The following is a 22275-nucleotide window of genomic DNA, read 5'->3' as shown; positions in this document are numbered from 1 at the left end:
GTTGAATGTCCACTGTGCTGCTACGCCGCCTAAAACTCTGCTGGAGCGACAATTGATCTCACCTTGTAAGTCTCCTCACTGCTCAAAAAGTAACTGGATTTAGAGAGTAAATGAACGGAGTGTTTTTGAAGGTTGAAGAAAATTCCTGTCGTTTGAGCTTAATGTAATAAGCTCCAGCTTTATGGTAAACCTTAATCATTTGAATCATGACTCCCCGGGATTGGCTTTAAAACTCTTCCACACTACTGCGCGGTGGCCATTTGCAAAGTCCAGCTTATCTCGAAATAAATCAGGTGGGATTATGAGTACTGATTTCCAAATAGAGGATATCTTCAGAATGGGGATGTATTTTCCATCAGAAACCCTGAAATGTTCAATGCCATTTCATGATTCAGTGATCTCAATGCCACTGAAAAACTATCCTAGGAAAAATAATGAGTTTAAACTCCATCACTCACACAGCTCTTCAACTACAAGTATCACCAGTTCTGCTATAATCAATCAATGGTATTAATTGAACACTTACTGTTTGCAGATCACTGTATTTACTGGTGAGAATACAAAAGAGTTGGTAGTCATGTTCCCTGTCCACGACGAGTCTACAGTCTAAACAGTCCACAAGATGTGTTTTTGTCATACGATTTGCAGAAAACATGATGGAGGAGATGGGGGACGTTCTTCCGATAACCAAAGTCAGTTCCAGCAGAACACAATCCACAGGTTGGCACAAAAGAGAGTCTGTGTAAGAAGAAACAGAAGTGGGCACACACATGGCATTGGTCAAGAAGTGACATTACTGCACTTCCCAACCTCTGCCTTGGCCTGACTGTACTGTTAAATATTTTGGTATTCTTTCAGTTTTTCTTTCAATTCTTCAATTTCTTTCAATTCTTTCCATTTAATACGGTTAAGATTCTGCTGGAAAAGATGGGAGAGTTGAAGAAGGGACAGGAAAAGGGAGGGAGGGACTGGAGAGGATCATTTTTTCTACAAAAACGTTCAGTCCAGGCTTTCCCACTCCTCAAGATACTCCAGTGGTTGCCCATCCGCCGCTGCATCGCACAGACACTCCTTATATCAGCTTTAGGCACCCAATCACCTTGGCCCCTCCTACCTCACCTCCCTGCTCTCCTACTACAGCTCAGTCCACACACTTTGCTTCTCTAATGCCATCCTACTAACTGTTCCTCGGTCTCATCTATCTCACCATCAACCTCTCCCCCACATCCTGCCTCTGGCCTGGAACGCCCTCCCTCTTCATATCTGACAATTACTCTCCCTACCTTTGAAGCTTTATTGAAGTCACATCTCCTCCAAGAGGGCTTCCCTGACTAACCCCTCATTCCTTTTCACTCACTCCCTTCTGCGTCACCATGACTTGCTCCCTTTACTCACACCACCAGCCCGTCCCACAGCCCCACGGCACTTAGGTACATATCTGTAATTTATTTATATTAATGTCTGTCTCCCCTTTAAACTAGAGGGTCACTGTGGGGAGGGAATGCGTCTGTTATACTGCTATACTGTACTCTTCCTAGCACTTAGTACAGTGATTTACGCACGGTAAGCACTCAATAAATACGACCGATTGATTGATTGACTGACAGTGGGTGGTTCCTGGATTCCCCTTTAAGGGATGGAGCCGAGTGGAGAGATCCCAGCCCCTTCTTCCCCATCGTAGATTTCCGAAGCTACAGGAAGGCTAAGATCTTTCAGTGGCTCCTGCTGGTCTGTGCCTCAGGGAAGGTACTTAACTCACTCGTTCTGCTGGTCTCTTCACAGACCCTAGTACAGGCTCCTTGTAACTGCACGTAGCTGCAGGGGCTGGTGAAGCCTCCCATCTCCCCACAAGTGTTTGAATGACTCCCCTCAATGGCCCCACACCCACAAGTTCCCCTCTTCCCCACAGGTCTCTGAGTTACTGCACTGGAAATCAGACAGCTCCAGGGGGGCTCTCGAGTCCGCCTAATGATAAGGGAAGAAGCCTACGGGTGCCCTCACCCTCACGGCACCCCGATATTGCTCTCCGAACATTCGGCCCAGGTAAATAGCCTGACTGTAGCTTGTTCTTGATTATAGGTTCTCCTGTATGTGTGAAGAAAAACTGCAGGCTCGCTAAAATTAATGAGGTAATTTGTCCTTGTATATCCTGGCAGTGAGATACCTTCAGGATCAATATACAATAAGAAAAAAAATTATAAGGGCATCTGTATTCCCCTTTCTCATTACAAACAGAACTTTCTCCCAAATCTACACCAGATTTTCATCTTATATATTCAGCTTCTCCAGACTCCACCCTTCCTTCCCCTCTCCGCCTGGCAACCGGGCAAAATGGCAATAACCCCAGCTACTTTGATGGTCTGGGTGCTCGGCAGACTGGGACTCAGGTGGTCTTTGGGTGGTATTGCCAGCACCCTGAGCTCCGGAGCGGCTTGGTGTATTTTGAGGGTTCAGGCTTGACCCCGCTCCGGGTTTCGGGATCTCCAAAAGGGATGATGTTCCTCAGTGTTGTGATGGGCCAGCAGAGACCCAGTTGGATCTAAACTTTAGATAGTTTGGGGGCAGAATGATCCTTTCAGCCCTTGCCACCTGAACAGATAATAGTAATAATAATAACAACATTTGTTAAGCACTTTCTAATGTGCCAGTCACTGTACCAAGTGCTTGGGTGGATACAAGCTAATCAGGTCGGACACAGTCCTTGTCCCACCAAGGGGCTCACAGTCTTGATCCCCATATTACAGACGAGTGGTGATTCACTATCAACCGCATCATATGCATTCGTTTGTTTTACGTATATATGCCAAAAATCTTCTATGGAAATAATAATCAGCCTAACCGTCAGTTTATATTGATTGATCTCGAGGTGTAACAAGTGTCTGCGGGTATATGGCTTCCGTCCTCAAGGAGTTTACAATCTCAGAGCATTTTCAGTGGAATGTGGCACACTCGGTCATTTCAAGAGCGTGTCCCTTTTGATTCACTGAAAAAATTCAGGAATATAATTCTAGCCCCAGGCCGGAATTTCATTCAGGGTTTGAATGTGGTAACGTGCGTTATTACTGTCCCGACATAAGGAATTTCCTTTACAGTCCTTTTACTCTATGTTTTCTAACAAGGCTATCCACAGAGGCAGTAATAGATTATGTCCGACGCTTTCAGGATTAATCACGCAGGAGAATGGACTCAAATATATTACTGCCCGTTATTGTGAAATGTCTCGGAATGAGATTGATATGCAAATGCTGAACGTCATTCTCCTCATTTATAAACAGTGTCATTACGATGAGTGATTAAATAGTATCTCTAGGTGCTCGAAAACAAGTTTGAAGATTTATAATTCCCTCAGTGTGATGATAAATTTCAAGTAAACCATTAATTTCCCATTGATGAGTAAAGTAAAGCCTGCTAAAGGGGTATCAACAATGATCTATTCTGTTGTCATTTCCCTCTCAGCACACTGCAGTGTGTCTAAACGCATTGAGAAGGAGGAGAGAGTTCATTTTCTCAATCAGGACCTAAATCTCTACAGAAGCGGTCTTCAAACTTGGAGCCACGACCCAGAATTGTGTCTCAGCCTATTATATTCTCGATTGTAAGCTCTTATCTCTGGGCAGCAAGAGAAGGCTGATAGGTATATCACACTCCCCTGCCATACTGAACTTCACATTCCTAGTAGGGTGAACTACATAATCAAATCAGCCATATGCCCGTCCACTAACTTCTCCCCATCTGTTATTGGACGAAAGGAAACACTTTCTCGGACTCTACTTATAACAACCAACAAGTATATATTTGCTCGCTGAACTGAGCCCTCTTGGGTCAACAAAATTGAGGTTAGCTCTAGACAAGAACAGCACTGAACCTAGTTTACTAGTGAAATACGACCTTGCGAAGGCTATTTCTCATAATTGATTTGCCACCTCTACAGCCTGTTATTCTCTTGCAGGCACCTTTCAAATTATTTCACAGGTGAGCGCAAAAAAATTAGGGAAAATCCTGGGGATCCTGAACTCACAATCTAAGACGGATCGGATCCTCGTTCAACAGTAGAGGAACCTGAGGCCCAGTGAGGATGAGTCGATCAATGGTACTTAATGAGAGTTTACTGTCTGCAGAGCACTGTGATAATGATAATACTACTACTAATGATGGCATTTGTTAAGTGCTTACTGTCAAGCACTGTCCTAAACCCTGGGTTAGATTCAACTTAATCAGGTTGGACACTGTCCCTGTCCCACATGAGGCTCACAGTCTTAATCCCCATTTTACAGATGAGGTAACTGAGGCCCAGAGAAGTTAAGTGACTTGCCCAAGGTCACACAGCAGACAATTGCAGATTAGAACCCAGGTCCTTCTGACTCCCAGGCCCGTGCTCTATCCAGTCAGCCATGCTGCTTCACGTGATAGCATCACTAATAGCCAAAAGTGCTCACTTCCTAACCGACAGGGTGTGAACTCAATTTCCCTGAACTGAAAATGCCCCGTGAAGTGTTCCCAGCACCCTGAGCAAATTTCAGTTGATGATGACGACTTTTCAAGGTGGTTAATCAGACATCTGTGGCTGACTGGGGTTTACTCTCATCACTAAAGGATGGAGAACTTTAGGGTCAGTACTACAGATATTAAAATCCACCTTGAAAACATGAAAATGTTCCAAAGTCGGCATTTCTCCTTTAAAGGTTACACAGTAAAGAGGGCTCTATTACTCTATTTGGCATCTGCAAAAATGGATATAGATGGAAGTCCAGGGAACTGGTTATTAGTCACATTTCCAACCTTATTATGAATATAGGCAACATGTTATTTTAAATGAATTTTAAGGGCCCAGGAGAAGTTTGCTGACACTAATTACAAGAAACATTTTGACAGCAACCATCTGGAGCAATGTTTAACTGAATAAAATCTGCAAAAAAATGAGTTTACTATACCCAATTTCTTGAGCAGGTTACAGAAATAACACCCTAGGAACTACTCATCGGGGGCTGAAATCATTTGCTTAACTATTTGACACTTGCCTCCCAATCTGAAAAGAGAAACCACATCTCTGGGAGGAGCCTGGATTAAATGAGTTATAGATTTGGACTAATTGGTAGTTGATTAAAGCTATTCAACCGTGACTGTGTTGAATGTGGAAGCATAAATTTGGCCCAGATAGGGAAGTCCTAAATTGCCAAAGAGAGAAGCAGAAATATTGAGGCCTGAAACGAAAAAGGGTGAAAAGGCCGAGAGGAAAATTTTCAGGTTCTCCACTTCAAATGACACTTTATGCAATAGGGCTTATTGTAATATTTAAGTTATACACTGGTGCCCCAGACACCACATTTGTGATGTTTTGGGATTTAAAATTTGTTTTCATTTCCACTGGAAGTTAAGATGGGCCGATGAAACATTTTAGAGACCCGCTGAAGCATGACCTCGGACGACATGGCGTGGCCAGGGACAGTTGGGAGACAACAGCAGGAGATGGATCAGCACTCAGAAACAGATGCTTGCAACGGATGCTTTAAGAAAACCCAACACAAAGAGGGAGAAAGAAAATCATGAAGGCACTGTCTGGAACAAATGCACCAGTGTAGCAAGGGGCAAGCTTTACCTGCCCACGATGGGGAAAGGGCTGTCAGTCAAATGTCAGTCTTTCCACCTTCACAGATGCTAATAAATCTCACATCAGTAAGGTCATCTTTATTTCAAAGGACAACGTAGACACCTGAACATTCTCTTCCCTTCCTTTCCTTCCTACTTTCCCCTCCTCCTCTCCCTCCCTCTTTCCGCACACAGTGTGAGAGAAAAACAGAGAGAGGGTGAGCCAAAATCACCCTGAGAAGTTTTGAAATAGTCCAAAACCTGTATTGATTTCTCACCAAGGAGTGTTCCCCAGAGGCAATGAGGAACCATAAAATGACGCCCCCAAAGTAGGGTTTCATTTTCATATTTCAACCCTGACTGTTTGGGTTGTTTCATTTTAATCTGTTTTCTTTAGGTTTAGACTATATTCTTACTGTTCTACGGGTCCCTCCTCCCCTATTTAGTTCTAAGTCCCCCTGCGGGCTAAGAGGCTGTTTCTTATGTGATTTTCTTGGAATTATTCTGGCACTTAAAACGGTGCTTTGCCATGTCTCGAGTGCTTGATTATTATTACTATTATTAAGAATAAAACAGTAACATATATTCCAAAGTGTATATACTCACCTAAGAGTCCAGTTTGGCTTCAGTCTTTAATGGCGTCAGCTTGATTTTCAGACGGTGACTCGTCATGTACTTGGCTCCCTGTCGGGTCTTCAAAAAAGCCTCTGGAGGAGCTCTCTTCTGGAAGAGCCCGCATCAGAAGACTCTCGGCTTCAATTACGGCACTTCATCAAACCTCTGAAAAGAGAAGAAAACTGGTGGTAAATTGAGTGACTGGAAAAAACCCTACTTCTGAAGCACTGGAAGCCGGTTTTCTATTCATTAATATGTCAAAATTCCCCACGATTGGTAACAAAATACCTTTAAGTTAGTTGGATTTAGGCTCTTTATCAACGGTAGACATATACCATACGGCTCCCTGTTTCGCATCTTCATTTCTCACGGAAGAGGGTATGATATGACGTTTCAGGGTCAGTTCAAAGAGCCTGCTGATTAAATACTAATCTGTCTGTCCTCTGCTCTCGCATTACCAGGAGACAGATTAATTTAGGCCTTCTGTCTTTCTCAAGGCTAGCCCTTTCTTAAAACCAGACAAGTGCACGTACTTTTGCCTAGTTCCACACTAAACGGCAGGCACCCAGGAGACGGGGTAAGATGTGGGGAATACATTTCATCCCTTGAGCACCGCCGTCAGACACTCCATCAGCAAATCCACCCAGAAAACTCCCGAACCTGTCAGGCCCTATGCCTTCCAGATCGCCAGAGCGATTACAACTGCTGCAAACTTCCCTTTGAGGACGGACCTTTGGAGAAAGGATCACACCGCTCTGGGGGATCAGGATTGTATTATTTCAGAATAACTTCTGCAGACTGCTTAACCATAAATGTCATGAGGACACAGGCAGTCCCTCAGAACCAATTTACTGCCAGAGTCCTACATTAGGCATAAAATATATAGAGATAGTGGTTGTGCTACCTGTTGAGCACGCCATCATATTTACTGAGTGCATACCATGTGCAGGGCACTGAACAGAGCTTGGGAGAATACACAAAACAGTAACAACAGACACAATGAGCATTATATGCCAAACACTGTTCTAATCCCTGGAATAGGTACAAGAGAGGCAGATTGGGCACATTCCCCATCCCACACGGGGTTCCCAGTCATTTATGTTTGGACCAGCATACATTCTGTGGATTTTTGAAAAATATACACTCCACACTCCTCCACCAGCATCATAAGCCATTTATCACCCTCGCCCAAGGGTGACCTATACCTGGGGAGAGGACCCAGTTCAACGTGAAAGCTACTATGGCCATTTGACGGAAAAAAAAACAACCCACTACCAACTTCTCTGTCCTTGCTCCTGTCTAAAATGGAATTTCCTCATCACACCGCCATGCTATTCTGCCCGCTAGTCTGGCTACACAAATGTTGGGGCCAGTCCTTCTAAATCTGCCCAGTGGTAGAAATGACCATCTGGTGCTTTCCTATGGTTTTCACAAGTGGAAATCCCGACCCCTCTCCAACTCGCAGCCCTCCACTCATTCCTAATCAGTTAAGCTACTCGAAATTTCTTATTCAGAGGCCATTTTCAGAATGCTGATGAGGACTCGGAGATATTCTGCCTCTTCACGGCGGACTGCAGCCATTCTAACTAGACACGTTGCAATGTGTAATTCCGGGCACAAGGGACTGAGTGAGAGATTGCAGACGGCTCAGTACAAACCATCACAGATGCTGCAAAAACAACCTGAGCACGTGGCCTGACCTAACCTGGTAGGGCCTAACCTTCTCCTCTTAACCACTGGGGTCTCAGCAATGCTCACCCAAATATCAAGGAGCCAGAAAAGGTCTCCTGGGGACGGTGCGCAAATGTTACTTGCAGCCCTGTCCCATACTTTGGGCGTGAGTGATATGAGCATTTGGTTTTCAATTTCACTAAAGAGTCGACAAATCTTCCGAAACCACGCCGCCCTCTGCTCTAATTTTGTCCGTATCAGGAACGACCTGGATTTGGCCTGCCCACTGCTTGGCTAGAAACCTTTCCCCCAACTGCCAGTAAGCACACTCACTTGTAATTAAAAGTACATCAGATTTCTGCTGTGCTTAGGTCACCCTTTCCATTCAATTCTGATTTTATGTTTCGCCGCTCCTATCAATTTCATTTTAATTTAAAATTTAAATTAAACTCGCAGTAAACGCATCGCTGGTGGAACACTACAGGGTTCACCAAGTGCTGGAGTCTCAGAAGACCACGGACAAGGTATTGGCTCGGCCTTTGAGGGGTGTGCGTGCAAAATGGGATGCTCTGCTTATCATACAGTACGTGAATGAACGCACAGTTACGGAGACTAATGGAGTCTCTTGTCAGAATGACGGACGAGGCTCCATTCTGAGACTTCAGGACCACGAACCTGGAATGTATTGAAGTGACAGCACACTGCTCACGCTCGCTTGTTCCTGCTGCCCAAGGAGGCCAGCACGCACGCAGTGTTCTGCCAAGTCCCCCCAAAGGGTTTTTGTGTGCCGAGCCCATCGGTGGCCAAAGTCACGGCACCAGTGACTGTAGCACCTGTAGTGCCGTAGCACCTTTCCCCAGGAATCTGATTTTATTATACCTGACCCTAGCGCTTAACACAGTGCTTGGCACAGAGTAAGCACTTAAATACCCCCGTCCTTACCATTATTACTACGGGGAAGTAGCGTGGCATCGTGGAAACAGCACGGGCCTAAGAGCTGGATTCTAATCCCGGCTCCACCACTTGTCTGCTGTGTGATGTTGGGCTAGTCACTTAACTTCTCTGTGCCTGTTCCTTCATCTATAAAATGGGGTTCAAATCCTACTCTCTCTCGTACTTCAACTGTGAGCCCTCTACGGGAAAGGGAATGTGTCCAATCTAATTATCTTCTATCTACTCCAATGCTTAGTACAATGCTGGGGACACACTACTTTGCTTAACAAGTATAATAATAAGAAGAATTATCATTAGCCGCTGTGGTCTTTGCCTCCCACATCAGCCAACTGTTCTTCATGACTCCTACAAGATGAACAGGCCAGGCAGAATTCCCTAGGTGGTTCTTCGGTCAGAGATCTCCTCCGTACTTGGCCACGGCAGACATTCCCTTAACTGCAGAACCGGGACTCAAGTCCAAATTTTCCAATTCCCAGAGACGTGCCCTCTCCGCTGGACCAACACACCCTCCCTCCACATCTCCACCTTTAATTTAAATCCGACGGTACAAATGACTCAGAGAACATTTCCAATGACCTACCACTGACTCCGTGAACGGGGAAGAGTCGTGCAACTGGAGTGACCAAGGTTGGGGGACTCACTGTCTGCCCTCTGCCAACTCCTTAGGTTGCAGTGTGGTCTAGTGGAAAGCGTATGAGCTAGAGAATCAGTCCCATTTTAACTGTGGTTGCTGATATTACCCAAGAATAATGACCCTCCTCTCCACCTCCCCCCAAATGTCAATAATTCTCTGAAACAAAGGAAAGTTATCATGAGGACAAGTTACTCATTTAAATGTTCCTCATTTTGCCTCACTTTTTTCCCCTCAAGAATAAGTATCTTTTCTACTATTTCTGACAACGAGCCATACATTTATGTCACTTGTAATACTCAGGGGGCTCTTCCACTAGAAAATGTGCCACAGAAAAGCACCCTTGTGAAAATTGAGACATAATAATATGGAAGCTAAAAAAAAAATCAAGTTTCACACTAATTGAACATAAATAGCATTGATGGATGCATTTTGCTACTTTCTAATTTAACCAACAATTTTCTTTTTTTAATGAGCCACTTTTCCTCAATCTTGCAAGCCTCCTCAAAAGAGAAAGAAATCAGATCTAATATCTTTTCTTTTTAAATGATACCACCTGCTAAGTTCTCAATAATTTAACCAGTTTCTATTCACCAGATTCCAGGTAAAGGCTCTGGCATTCAGTGGGATTCCAATTTCACAGCAGGCTTGAATTAAGTCCACTGTTCAGCCTTAATATGTGCCTTCACTCTAAGTTTTGACTGTAGAGTGCTTCTGGGGAAACAGTGAACCATCTTCTGAAAGTGCCAGCCTATTTACGCCTAACGTGCTGTGCCGTCGGAGGAAACCGTACGGTCACATGTGTGTGCCCGCAGCGTCGGAGTGGGCACTCCAGCGTGAGGTTCTGCAAGAATGCAACTGCCTTGTTACGGGAAAACTCGGAAAAATCTGTGGTCAAAGACGTAGGACTTTGTGCAGACAAAATATGTGTAGGAATGAGGTAATTATGCTGTTTATCCTATTTAACTCTAAGTCACAATTGTTCAAAAGTATGTCTCCCATTACATTCTTTCAGCTTACAGTCAAATACTACTAGCCCCAAGGGTGCAGCTGGTCAGAGTGAGTATTTAAGAGGAAGGAAGCAAAAGAAAGGTAAAAACCTGATGCAAAAGATTTAAGATAGGGAAAAATGTTAATAAGGAGGAGGAGAAACTTCCATATTGGGGCATCAAGGACAGAAAAAGGAGTTTCATGAAGACAGATAACTTTGAAGAAGATAGGTGCAGTCTATCAACATTCGAGGAAGGGAAGGCATATTAAGAGAAACAGTGACCTGAAGCTGGTTTCTGACTATTCCTCGCATCACCCAAGGGGGAGAAAGAGAGAGCGAGGAAGAGAGGAAGCAAAATGTGGACGCTCTGGAACATGGGATGTGCCTTCCTTTGAAGTTCTTTTCCCAGCAGGAAAATCCAGAAACCATGGTAGAAGAGGAAAAATTTTGAAACCTGCCACTTCAAAGGGTCTCAACAGGAAGAGCTGTGAGCAGATGCTGTTGAATGGGAAGCCACACCCACCTACAACTGGCAAAATCTCTTTGTGCAGGTTCTGAGACCTGAAGTCTTGGTGATTGGACCAAGGCTTATGACGGGAGAATCCATCATCAAAATTACAACCCGTGATACACCTCATTCAGAGATCTGTAGTCTCTGTATCTTGTGTCAGTTGGCATTCACTTAAATATAAATGTTACTAAGATTTGATGCTATTACTTGGCAAAGAAGAAACAGCATTATCCTTTCCTCTATCATCTTGATGGAAACTCATTTTTAAATTATTCCAATTTAATTCATTAACAGCCACATCTCTTGCATTTCAATATCTCGTTTCAAATAAGCTGGTCAAAACAGCTCTTTATCAAAACAATTATAAAAGGGGAGAAGAGTGAGAATCAAGAATTTGTCACTACTTGGGGACAAAAGAGTTAAGAACTGGTTTAACAAGAGATAGTTTTGTGAGGTTCTGTCAGCACTGAGGATTTGCTGAACAAATTCTCACATATCCTCATCCCTACCCACTCCATACACAAATTCCATTCTAAACAAAATCATTTTATTCTCTGGGAGCTTTTTTCTCAATTTAATTTCCACATTAAGCATATTTCCCTTTGGGAGGAGATTTGGTGGAGCGCTTAATAAGAATTATGGCAGCGGTTAAACACTTGCTATGTGCTAAGCATTTTTTCATGCACTGAGGAAGATACAGGTTCATCAGGTTGGACAGAGTCACTGTCCCACCTGGGGCTCAAAAAGTAAGTAGGAGAGAGTAGGATTAAATCCTCATTTTTCAGAAGAGGGAGCAGGCACAGAGATGTTAAATGACTGCCAAAGGTCACACAGCAGAAATGTGGTAGAGCTGGGATTAGAACCCAGGCCACGTGGGGATCATCTTCAGCGAACAGTTATGGAGGCTGAGAATGCCTGACCTAATATTTACGCTTTTATTTTTTACCTATCCTTGGCATTTGTACTTAAATAATATATATTTATACACATGCCCAATTGAACCTTTGACAATGTATTCTATTCCATTACGTGTAAAATTGTTTTTGTATGTCTCTTCTGTTAATTACTTGAGGGTAGGGAACGTGTCTCTTTGCTTCTGATTATCCTCCAAAGTTCTTTCTCAAGTTCTCTGAACAGAGTGGGCCCTCAATAGATACTCTTGATTGACTGATTTTTGGAGAGCATTACTCTCTAAAGATAAGCAATAAATACCACTGCTATTGCTACCACGATGGTTAAGCTGATGCATTACACATCCAGTAACAAGAATCGCTTAGCTATTGCAAATCTTTGCAGTGATCACAAGTTTCATAACCTTGGATGATCAAAGCAATTAACTATCTTTGTAGCAGTCAATCGCATTCACTGAGCACCTACTGTGTGCAGAGCACTCTATTACGTGCTTGGGAGAGTACAATAGTAAGCAGACATTCCCTGCCCACAAACAAGCTTACAGTCTAGAGGACTATAAACTCTGTAAGCTCTGTAACTTGACCAGTATGATGAACTTGACCTTAGTACTAGGAAGTGGAATTCCAAACACCGGCAAGACCAAGATGGAATTTAGGTGCCAACTCTATTACGCTGTAGTCGCCCAAGTGCTCGGAACAGTGCTCTCAACTCAGTAAATGCTCAATAAATACTACCGATCGGCAGATTGACGCCACTTGCCGAGACGAAAATGGGGATGAGGTAAGGCTCTGCCATCTCATGCTGAATTTTCGAGAAAAAAAATCAATCAGAATAACGTGCAATGACTGCCGGATGAATATGCAACAGAGATTGTGGTGGTCAGGGTGATGGTGATCTTCCAATGAGATTAAGGGACTGCTCCATTCACACTCTCTCATTCATCATTTATCATCAGTGGTACTTATTGAGCGTTTCCTGTGTGCAGAGCACTGTACTTGTCCTTGGGAAAGTACAATTTAACAGAGTTGATGGGCTCATTCCCTGCCTGCAACAAGCTTACATTCCTGTCTGGTGTGTTCTCACTGGGTCACAGAATGCAATGAGCACGTCGTTGGGCAAGGGGGAAATACAAAGAGAACTTCACGCAAATTTTATTTTTTCAGGCCCCATTTACTGCCGAAGAGGCCATAGCAGAGTGCCAATTCAATGCCAAAGTGCCAAAACCTAGCAGGTGGTTGTCTGTTCAGCTAAAACAAAATTGCTGTCAGAAGGAAACCAAAAAGCAAATCATTGCTGACTCCTCAACACACTTCTGTCTTCCCAGGGCTCTGCTTCTGCAGAAACCTGGGAGACCGATCGCACGTTACTGTCGACCAGGTTGTGACGATCACGGGAACAGCACGTTAAATATGCCAGGTGTCAGCATTCGGGTTGCAGTTGCCCATTGCTGTCTACCTGGCACCTTCACCTGGATCTTATGCCGGGAGAATAGCAGGCCATGAAAATCCAGAGAGAGCAGTGTAGACCCATTGCGAGTATCTCGCAAGTACTTCGTCTGCTGCTTTCCCTCTCCCAGGAAAGCGGTTTCTAATTATCCATGAACCGCAAAGCAACAAGGAAGCTGATGGGAAATCTCAGGAAAACTGAAATCATTTTTTTTCCCCACATTTTACAAAAAGAGGGACTCAAACCCCAGTCAGTGCCCAGGGGGATTAAAGAGAAAGAGGATGTTTCAAGCACAGATAATAGGCTCTGACATCACTGCTGTCAACAGGAGGACATGAATCAGAGGCCTGATGTCAAACCCAAACCTTCCCTGTTTCTGAAGGACCGGTCCCAACTCTACATTAACTCTTTCACTGATAAACCTTCTGAGAAGACAGTATTAGTCAGAGGTCATTTCCCTGGCTTTTGCCACATCAGGATTTCCCCAGCTCTTCGGTCCCTTTGCATTCTGCTGCGTGATCAGAAAATCATTCTAAGTATCTAGGCTCCATAAAATTTCCAAGGCAGCATAAGATGGATTCCGTGAAAATGACGTAAAGAGTAGGATATGTACAAGAAGTGCTATTTCAACTATGTGCCAAGGACCTAGATTTAGTATTCCCAAAGGCACTGGAAAAAGCATTTGCCAGGAGCAAATTCAGAAATAAAATAGTGGAGATTACAAAAAAAAAAAGTGAAAACTCTTAAGATATGTAGGACCATTTAAAAAACTTCTCTCCTCTTCAGCAATTTTCAGCGCCTTTATTCTGCTGCCAAGTTCCTTTTTCCACCCTTCAGTTTTCTTTTACTTTCCAGCCTTGAGGACTCTGGCCTACTGGGCTAGAAGATCATCTGGGAACCACTGAATTCTGCCCTATGGGATGGAAGAAGCAGAGAACTCAGGATGGGCTTCACCTTGGGTGAAGTTCAAGGCTCTGCCACGTAGGTGCTTGTTGTCTGCTTCTGAACATTTTTCGCAGGGGCAAATTAACTGCAAATTAGCACTTGTAGTTGTATCGTATTAAATCTCAAGATCTGATTAAGCCGTTGAGGTGTTTCAAACCCTGAAACACCTCAACGGCATAATCAGATCTTGAGATTTAGTACGATACAACTACAAGTGTTTCTTGAGGGGAAAGAATTGTCAGAGAAAGAGCCCAAGTAAACATCTCAACTCTGACCTTCACCAAATTTGAGCTTTCTTTATGAATTCCAGAAAAGACAGAACCAGAACCCCACATACTTTGCAGACTGAATAACCAAACCGTTTGAAGACCTGTGGCTGCAGAAATCTGACTCGATTGCTGTACGACTCTTCAGTAAATTCCAATCAAAATCTCTTAGGCCAGAATTAGTTGAGGTTAGTACCTCACTATGGAACTGGACTTCAGAGAGTGGCTACTGTGATTTAGGTGAGATGGCATTAAATACAGTTCTGAAAGGAGCGTGGAACCTTCTGGGCTGCAACAAACCCCTCTGTGGCTCCCCGGAAGGGTGGGGACCCCCCAACTGTGGGATTGAGGGACCTGGGACTGCCCTGACCGGAGGTGCCGCAGCCCTGCCTGGCTGAGGAGAGCTTCCCTCCCTGTCCCTTGAGTTTATTTATTCCCCTGTCACTTCTTTTGATTGTAAACCAACCAAGCAAGGCCCAGGTCCTCTCTCGGGCATTGAGCCAATCTCCTCTCTGTATAAGTAGCCAGAGAAAGAGGCTCAAGCCCGCTGAAGATGAAAATCCCCGATTAACCTCTTAGCAGAGTGTTGGCTAGTCGATAACAGGATTTTCTTCATTCATCCTGCAAGCGAAGCAGATGTAGACTGTTCCCGGATCCAGTTTGGGTTGGGAATTGCATTAAGTTCATTGTTAGGGGTCAACGGATGCTTATTAACACCGATAATAAAAACACTGCAATGAAAGAGATGTGCACGGGGAGGTGAGAGTTAGGGAAATTCTGCAGCCTGAAAAGAACAGTGGGATATGTGTGGTTTTGCAAAAGGAGACTTCTTAAAACTGCAAACTAGAGAAAAAACCCTGTCTTCTGGAGAAAAAGCTTTGTTTCCTTACTACTTTAGATTGCTGCCCAGGAAAAGCTGATGCAAAAAAGACAGGAGACAGAATGTCACTACTTGGGCACAAAAGCCACTGCATATTCGAATGGAAATCTTTGAACTTCTGTGTCACTTCCTCACAATATTCCTTTGAGAATCCAAGGTAGAAGTGGTGAATACATTTCAATATTTAGGACAACATCAAAATAAAACAACCTGCTACATCTGTTTCCAAGACAGCTTAGAAGCTCCTTCTGCTTCTGTGTTTATGTACCTACTAAAAATTCCCTAAAGAGCAAAACCTTGCAGTCAATATCATTTTATCCTATTAATCCGCAAGGCATCATCCTTAAGTTATACTCTGGAGGTCTTTTTTCACATATTTCAAAATGCCTTCTCAAAAAGGAATAAACACTAGATTTAATTTACAGGCAGCGTGACGCAGTGGGAAGAGGTTAGGATTGAGAGTCGGGACATCTGGGTTCTAGTCCTGTCACTGGCCTGTTGTGTGATCTTGGGCAAGTCACTTAACCTCTGTGACTCAGTTTCCTCAACTGTAAAAAGAGAATAAAATCCCAAATCTTCCTACCTCTTAGACTGTGAGTCCTAAGTGGGACAGGGTCTTTGACTGATCTGATTACATTATTACTACCTCAAAAAGACCCGAGTCTTTATAAGGCTAAGTACTGCCTATCAATCATCCTGCTTCCCCTCTCAAAATTGTATCCATTTTGGGGGGGGGGGGGGGGGGAGGGCCGGGCCGAGGGGTGGAAAAGGAAGGTGTAGGGGAAAGCCTGCTGAGGCTTCTGGGATGAAGATTTCGGATTAGAAGAGCCACCTAGACCATGTTATGTGGTAGGCGGCTTAATGTGGGCAGTGAAGAACACGGTGGCTATGAAGAAGGTTGCCCAGACAGTCACCTCTTGGTCAGCAATGCTATGGCACAGCTTTGGCATTTTTCTGTGGTCATATGGGCCAGAAGTGGGTTGTGTCTGCAAAACTGTTGTGCATACAAAATCTGCACCCCTACCAACTCTTATCTTGTGGCTCCCGGTGACCTGGCTGGAACAAAACTGGCAGGGACAAGGCAGAGATTAGGGGCACTGTGCAAACCACTAGGAGCGTAATATATTTCTTGGCTCGGGTATTAGCAAGTAGTCCCAAAGTCTTCAATACTGGACCGAGACTCACCTGTCGTTTTCAGTGGGATGATCTCATCCTCCGACGAGCCTCTGTTCTGGCAGTCCTCCCCCAGGCTGACCTCCTCTGCTCTTCGCCGTGCACTAACAGGGCTTTGTTGGGTGTTTAGTGCTGGACTTCAGGTTCCGTAGCGGCTAGGATGTTCCTCGTCGTTTATCTCGTCCCGTGGCCTAGTGGGTAGAGCACGCGTCTGGAATCAGAAGGACGTGGGTTCTAATGCTGGCTCGGCCACTTCTCCGTTATGTGACCTTGGGCAAGTCACTTCACTCCTCTTTGCCTAAGTTACCTCATCTGTAAAATGGGGATTAGGACTGTGAGCCCCATGAGGGACAGGAACTGTGTCCAACTTGATTCACTTGTATCTACCCCGGAGCTCAGTACAATGCCTGGCACATAGCAAAGGACTTAACAGATAACGCACAAAAAAATTACTCTGACAAAAGGCAATCAGCTTCTCACAGTCAGACACAGAAACACACACACAAGCACAGTTGCAAACACACACCAATCCTAAGTGTGAGCAACCTATAACGGTGTTATACGGAGAGAGCAGCAGAACGCAGTCTTAAAGGTAGGAGTTGAAGAGGAAAGAAGAACTACAACGGCGCCACATTTGAACGGCACGAGCCCTGCCTCTCTGCTCAAATGATGGTTCAGGGGGACAAGAGTGAAACTAGGGTCCTACTTTCCGAAAACTGAAATCTGACAAATCTAAAGGTAAGAAAAATGGAATGTACATCTAGACAAACAGGTAGGTTGGCGTTCCTCAAAAAATGCCATTTACTGACTGACTGATAATCTTTTCCTGCCATTTTGACGTAAAGTTTGGTTCAAAGTGGGGGCTGGTGAAACTGCTCAAGATGCTCTATGTGACTTCTATAAAATAATAATAATAATGTTGGTATTTGTTAAGCGCTTACTATGTGCCGAGCACTGTTCTAAGCGCTGGGGTAGACATAGGGGAATCAGGTTGTCCCACGTGGGGCTCACAGTCTTAATCCCCATTTTACAGATGAGGGAACTGAGGCACAGAGAAGTTAAGTGACTTGCCCACAGTCACACAGCCGACAAGTGGCAGAGCTGGGATTCGAACTCATGAGCCCTGACTCCAAAGCCCATGCTCTTTCCACTGAGCCACGCTGCTTCTATAAAAGGTCCGGGACTTTCATCATTAAGAGATAATCCAGACAAATGGCTCCCGATTCCACGATTGAAGACTAATCTTTGCAAGTAATTAATATTAGTGAATGTCAGCATAAATAAGATGGCAATATTTATTCTCATTATTTCAGAATTCCTCTGCCTAAGGAATAAAATATAACTCTCCTACTGAGCTGGTTATTCTTTGACTGCCAGCCATAAATATCCCAAGTAACACACAAGGGAGGATAATACAATTTATATCTACAATATTTGATTTAGTTTATCATCTTCCTTCCCTTTGACAGTGTCAGCTAAATCTATCAAAAGAATCAATAAAATATTTGTTTGAATAATAAGAAAATAGGCGGACTGCTTCAAATGATATGAATGTTCCTTCACGTATATAAGTCTAATGTCTCTCTCGTATATAATCATGAATGATGTATAGGATAAAAATATCTCTTTTGGATTAGTAAAATCAGCTTCAACTAATTACACTCTGTAATGTGATTTTTCAAGGGAGACATACTTGATGGAATATTTTTTTGTTTCCTTAGTATTATTACCTAGCATGAATCAATCTCATCATTAAGACATTTAACATGCCCCTCTTTCAGTATCTCTTATTTATTAGACTTTTTTTTTTTTATCACCTGGGTTTTTCCATACCATCTTTTCAGGTCACCAGCCCTGCGGAATCCATCCTCCAAACCATCCAATTAGCCGCTTCTCATCTCACAAACTGCTTCTCTTCTCCTACTCCCTTCTACGTCACCCTGACTTGTTCCCTTGATTCGCCTCCCCTCCCAGCCCCACAACACTTAGGCACATATTTGTAATTTATTTTATATTCATGTCTGATTCCCCCTCTAGACTGTGGACTCACTGTGGGCACAAGGAATACGTCCGCTTATTGTTTTACTGTACTCTCCCAAGCTCTTAATAAGCTCTGCCCACAGTAAGTGCTCAATAAATATGACTGAATGAATGAATACATTTAAGTCAATTATCTAAAAGTCTAAATAATTACAGAAGTCTAGTGGATATAACATGCCCTCAATAAATCCCACTGATCGATTTTAGCAGAAGAAGCCAATGGTAGATTTTTACACAGTTCCACATCCAGATGAACATCAAGAAACCCGATGGTATTTTTAAGAACTCGGACTAGTTTTTGTCACAATCCAAATTTTGAGTTGATAGTTCCGGTAATGCCAAGGTGTAAAACGCCTTTCAAACGGTTTATGAGAGGCATCTTATGGGACTGATATCAGACCAGCTTCCTGTCGACTGATACAGCAACAGCCTTTCAAAGGGCTGAGGCCTTTTGATTTTTGAAACCACTTTCATGACTTTCATTTTCTGAAGCCTGAAGGATTGGGAAAACATTTAAACTTCCCAACTAGAGCTGACGGAAGCTGTTGGACAGAACCTCAAATGGTGGGAAAAACATTCCCAAGCAGCGGCAGTGAAAGAAGTCAGTGGGGTTTCAAAGGAAGGGTGTACAGCTGGGGGTCTCGGGAATGACCGCCCAACATAGTGTGTGATCCTGGAGGCAGCATCAAGTAGGAGAGTTAACTACCATCCACCACACTTGTCTCCACCAGTCATCCTACAGGTTTCCAGCATTTGGGGTTTAATATTTCGGCGGGGGAGGGGGGGGCCTGCTGCCTCCCTCTGCCAGCAGGAATCAAAGAGGTGGTAGGTCCTAGCCCCCAATGATGAGATAGCAGAAGCTCCTCAATTCTGCTGACAGTATTTTGAGTGGGTAACTGTCTTCGAGCAGAGGTTCGACATCAAGACTGAGAAATCACGGCGGCACCGCACACTGACATTGCAGCAACGGGAAACCTTTACATCTTCACACATAATGTAGAAAGCATCTTCAGTCTCTCTCACACACACATACACACACACACACATATATAGCTATATATGGACATGTATATATATCCATATATACATGTGTGTGTATATTTCTTTATATATTTAATGGTGCAATCAATTATTTACTCAACTATTTCAACCTAATATCTGTATACAATTTCCTTTAGTAGCTTTGCTCTTTCTCCTACTGCCATTATTGATATGCATTTTGTCTGCTTTCCCCATTAGATAGGAAACTCCTTGAGAGCAGGGATTGGGTGTTTTGCTTCTGCTCTACTCTCCTGGATGCTTAGTATAATACTTAGTACTCAGCAGGACTTCAAAAAGTACCATTGCTTGACTGATCAATACACCCCAGTTAAAAATTTCACCCTTCTTAGCACCATCTTCAAACCTAAAGGGCGACCGTCTCCCTTTACCAGTGATGGTGCAAATGGTAATAATCAACTGCTAGGATTACTTTCACTGACATTAAGCTATCTGTTCAGCGCTTATTGTGTATCAAGCCCTGTTCTAAGCTTTGGGACAGATCAAAGTCAATCCAACTGAACACAGTCCTTACCCTGCATGAGGCTCGCAGTCTAAGTAGGAAGGAGGAAACGTATTTAATCCCCATTCTACAGATGAAGAAACAGGCACAGAGAAGTCAAGGAACCTGCCCAAGGTCACACAGCAGACAACTGGCAGAGCCAGGTTTAGAACACAGATCCTCTGACTCCCAGGCCTGTGCTCTTTGGGAACATTAAGGCAACATTGTTCCTCTCTCCACCAGGGATACAAGGGAAATAGATAATTTGAGCAACATGGCCTCCAAGTTTTCAATATTAGGGAGAGAGAAGACAGTAAATGGGAAACCTCTGGACCAGGACCACTTGTTGCTGTACAGCTCTCTCTCTTCCCCCTTTTTTTTTTTTTGATGTTTTTATTCTGTGCATTTTGTTCTCCTGTTAAGAGTACAGTACTTGTGCCTTCAGCCTTTCGAACATATCTCTGATGATTCTATGGTTACAGGACCTTTCTTTAGAGAAGATCAATACCAGAGCCTTCCTCTCTGCTGTATTCTGCCACTGAAGATGTTTCCAGCTGTGAAGATGGAAGACGCTACTTGTGTTTTCCTTAATCCACCTCTCTTGAGTAAATTCAAAGTGCTCCCAACAATTTCAGAGACTGTTACAGATGAACTGGGCATGAATTATAGATGGAGGTTCAAACATGACTATTACCTGTAGCATTTCTTAAGGTGACTCGCTTCGTAGGCTTCAGGCCAGGGAACACGTGTCCCGAGGTAAAGAAGGGACAATCAAACCTACCCTCAGAGTGACTATGCTCTGCTATAGGGATAATGGGCTGGCAAGTCCCAATAAGGTGTTGCTGAGGTTCCGCAAGGCCTGGCTCTCCTCTCTTCCCTCACTCCTCACATGCCCAAATTTTAAAGTGCGTAGAAAGAGGCAAAAGGCCCGAAGAAGGTAAAAGCTTTAAAACTCATCCCAAGAAATCAGAGAAGCCACTGGTTCCGCCCACAGAAGGAGCCGCACCACCGGACTGCCAGGTCCCCGAGTGAGCACTGATCGTGGTGGACGCCACAGACCCTCAGATGGGTTCACAGAACAACATCTAGGATTTGGAAGTCGGGAGGATTTCTTGTCCCTGCTCCCCAGCTCCTTGGCTTCCCTGCCCCTTGTTCTTGAAACATGCTTCCCTGGCTGGCTGGAGATTTCCCGCTCCTCCTTCACCTAAGGTCCTCAATTTCCCCACTGGCATCCCTCCAAGTTGGCCACTCTCCTTCAGCTACAGTCCAAGGAAATCAAACTGAAGACTGCTCGCTGTGGGCAGGGAATGAGTCCGTTTATTGTAGCGTACTCTCCTGTGCTTAGTACAGTGCTCTGCACACAGTAAGCGCTCAGTAAATGCGATTGAATGAATTAACGAATGAATGAATTCCCCAGGTTCCCCGGTCGCCTCCTGCCAGCCCACCCCTACAAGGAGACCTGGGGGAAGTCTCTGAACCCCTAACTCTCACCCCCACCCTGCTGAGTGAGATGGGGAAACACTCATATAGGACAGGAAATCAGGGAAAGTAGGTAGGGGAGTGGGGGAGAATGAAGGATGGAGAAACTCCCAGCAGGTAAGAGGGGAGAAGAATTCTATCCCCAGAGCAGAGCAGCTGAAAAAGAAGGGCTCAGGTCCTGTGTAGCTCTTGAACCTGAGTTCAGGGCTTAATAGAGATGGAGAAACAGTTTCTTCAGAAAACAAATCCTAGACATATCTATATTCTGATCTTTAGTACCTAAAATCCTTGATCTCCTGGGCACAGATAGATATTCTGGAAATACCTGGACAATAAAGCTTATTGGAAACCAGAGTATGGCTATGTCAGCTTTCACAAAATTTATTAACAAAAAGCCTCAGGGACAAAGTTGGCCATTTTGTCTCTCTATATAGAAAAAAATAGTAGTGATTTTATTTATTAATACTACAGCATTTAGTAGTATTACTGTACACTGAAGAGAACATTTTAAATACTGTATCTGGTTTATTTTGGTACAGGACAAAAATTACTTAGGCAGCTATCTTTTTCAGCTAATGAAATGTGATTAGAAAATACGGCTTGATAGGATCATTCAGAAAAGCCAAAGTGATATT

General features: G+C 43.9%; 1 long non-coding RNA gene across 1 annotated transcript in view; it reads right to left on the bottom strand.

Annotated features, from left to right (window-relative positions):
• LOC120638854 overlaps positions 1-22275 on the bottom strand; it is an 88104-nt gene that overhangs the window by 21458 nt on the left and 44371 nt on the right. Inside the window, exons 3-5 of the long non-coding RNA XR_005660857.1 lie at positions 16594-16772; positions 6193-6366; positions 527-738 (exon numbers count right to left, since the gene is read on the bottom strand). This is a non-coding gene — a long non-coding RNA (uncharacterized LOC120638854). The remainder of the gene's footprint in view (positions 1-526; positions 739-6192; positions 6367-16593; positions 16773-22275) is intronic.

This window comes from Ornithorhynchus anatinus, chromosome 15, assembly GCF_004115215.2.
Source record: "Ornithorhynchus anatinus isolate Pmale09 chromosome 15, mOrnAna1.pri.v4, whole genome shotgun sequence".
Classification (NCBI taxonomy): domain Eukaryota; kingdom Metazoa; phylum Chordata; class Mammalia; order Monotremata; family Ornithorhynchidae; genus Ornithorhynchus; species Ornithorhynchus anatinus.
This window is presented reverse-complemented; position numbering and strand designations above follow the sequence as displayed.